The following is a 3,020-nucleotide window of genomic DNA, read 5'->3' on the forward strand; positions in this document are numbered from 1 at the left end:
CAGTGCCCCAAGCCCCAATCGGCCCTACCTGAGCGTGACTGAGGGTGGCATTGCAACCTCCCGATCCGCCCTGCTCTGTGCATGACAGGGGGCGGCGCCCCAACTCCCCAATCAGCCCTCCTCTGAGCCCGACCAGGGGCTGCACCTAGGGATTGGGCCTGCCCTCTGCCACCTGGGAGCGGGCCTAAGCCAGCAGGTCGTTATCTCCCGAGGGGTCCCAGACTGTGAGAGGGCACAAGTGGGGCTGAGGGACACCCCCTTCTGCCAGTGCACACATTTTTGTGCACTGGGCCTCTAGTACTAGGTAATAAAGATAAGAGTGCTCAAACTGGTTTGGATCAGTGGATAGAGCGTTGGCCTGCAGACTGAAGGGTCCCAGGTTCAATTCCAGTCAAGGCCATGTATCTTGGCTGCGGGCACATCCCCAGTAGGGGGTGTGCAGGAGGCAGCTGATCAATGTTTCTCTCTCATCAATGTTTCTAACTCTCTATCCCTCTCCCCTCCTCTCTGTAAAAAATCAATAAAATGTATATATTTTTTAAAAATTAAAAAAAAGATAAGAGCTATCAAGGCTGCCTTAGAGATATATAAATATTACCTATGATGGGGTAGGTACTCTGCAAATATACTCTGAAGATATAGCTTAAGAAAATAAAATCTTAAAACAGCCTGAAAATAGAATTTTCCAAAAGATATTGATAACTCCACTCACCCTTCATTATATGAACTCCTTGATTGTAGTTTTTGAGAACTACCTGAGGCATAAATCATTTGATATCTAGAAAGAGTAAAAGATTTGTATATTGTCTTGCCTCAAGTTTCCTGGCCACACAGAGCAGAGTCTGAAATAAATAAAGGTGGTACAGCATGGACTACAGATCCAGCTGAGATCCAAATCTGTCTGGGGTAACTTTGTTCGTGTCTATAACTATGCCATGTCATCAAGTGCCTCTACAGTCCTTTGAACATTCAGAATGAAGTCTATAGGCATGTGGTTAATTGGCAGGTAACAATATTCTTTAGTACATTATTTGTGTAACTAGCCACCGATAAAGAACAAATTCAGGAGGCATTACAGATTGTCAAAATTAATCCCAGTGTTTCTTGAAAATTCCTCAAATCAGACTTTATTTCTGACCTGCAAAAGCCAATAAACCTAGTCTCTAATCAGTCTTATACATGAGATAATAGGTTAAAAAGTTGAATAATTTGTGTATGTGTGTGTTTTTCTGCATCTTCACATCCACTTAATTATATGCATAGAGTGTAAATGCCTGTTTTGTGCCAAATACTATTCTAGACTCTGGCAATATAACAGCAATTAACAAAAGAGACAAAAATTATTTTCCTCAAGTAGCTTAAATGCTAGTTGGTAAGCAATAATATACAAAATAAATATAAATCATCTATATATATAAAAGCCTAAGCGACCATCTGATTGTTTGACCATCTGACCTGTAGCTATGATGTGCACTGACCACTGGGAGGCAGACACTCAATGCAGGAGCTGCCGAGCTGCAGTGACTTGGCAGCTGCAGTTCTCAGTTGATGCATACAGAACCAGAGAGGAGGGAGCCCTATTCCTGATGGGCCCTGCTCTGTGCGTGACAGGGGGGTTGGGGCTCTGTACCCTGTCACACACAGAGGAGGGCCAATCAGGGGGTTGGGGAGCTCCCCCCCTGTCACACACAGAGTAGGGCCAATAGGGGAGTTGGGGTACTGCCCCCTGTCACACACAGAGCAGGGCTGATCAGGGGGTTGGGGCACTCCCCCTGTCATACTCAGGGCAGGGCCGATGGGGAGGTTGTGGCTCTACCCCGTCACACACAGAGCAGGGCCCATGGGAGGGTTGGGGCGCCGCACCCTGTCACATATGCAAATAGACCGAATGGCAGAACAATCAAACAACTGAACAACCAGTCAGTATGACGTGCGTTGACCACCAGGGGGCTCATGTGGAACGTGGCTGGCGTTGGCAGCAGGCTGCAGAGCATGGAACATGGCAGGCATTGGCCATGGTGGGATGATGGAGCAGGTGAGCGGGAGCGCCAGACCAAGGCAGGGCGCTGGTCACTGTCATCGGGGCGAGCCTCTGGTGGTTACTAAAAATTCTTTGCTCCTGTGCACCACGATCCTGCCCAGCGCTTGCACCTGCAGCCAGCACCGGCCCCACTCACACTCACTGCTGGCACCAGCCCTAATTGCTCCGCACTGTCAGCGGGTGCAAGTGGGGATCAGCGCTGTCAGTGCATGGGAGCAGCAGCGGCAGGAGCGGGGCTGCCAGCAGACAGGGAACAGGGGGCCATGGCGGGAGGGGCCGGGCGGGGTGTGAAGGATGGGCCGAGACCTGCCCCTGTGCCCACCGCAGCCTCGCGACCCACAGTTCCTTTCAAGGTGCATGAATTCATGCACTGGGCCCCTAGTATATGATCAATGGAACATTTAAAAGTTTAAAGCATCTATTGGTTTTACACTAAAGACTTGATATAAGATGCATAGCGAACACTGAACTTAGACAAATATAATTTCCATTTATTTTAGAAGTGTAATTGTATATAATAATAAAATGTAATTCTCACAAAATTTGAAAAAAAAGATATAATGGAATTATTTGTTCCTTTGTTCCAAACAATAGAGATTGTAAATACTGTATAGGAGGTTAGATATAGATAGCTGAGATTTCGTATGCACTATGTACTCTTACTTTATAATTAATTGAGAAAATACCAGGTGGCATTGAGGAAGATATAATTTTGAGAATATCTCTGTGAAACACAACTTTGGAGCATAGAATAAGAAAGAAAATTTAACTTAATATTGTTATTTTTCAAAGCTTGATAAAACTATACATGTGAAATCATGAATTTATTTCAAAAGATTTGGAGATTGTCTTTAAGATTTCTTGTGGATACTTCTCTCTGTTCAGATAAAACCTTTGAGAGTAGATTTACTTAGTTTACTCTTTTTTGTTTTACTTATTGATTTATTTTTTAATTTACTTGTTTAATTCAATATCGTTT

The sequence above is a fragment of the Myotis lucifugus genome, unplaced genomic scaffold (genome assembly GCF_000147115.1).
Source record: "Myotis lucifugus unplaced genomic scaffold, Myoluc2.0 scaffold_187, whole genome shotgun sequence".
NCBI classification, from domain to species: domain Eukaryota; kingdom Metazoa; phylum Chordata; class Mammalia; order Chiroptera; family Vespertilionidae; genus Myotis; species Myotis lucifugus.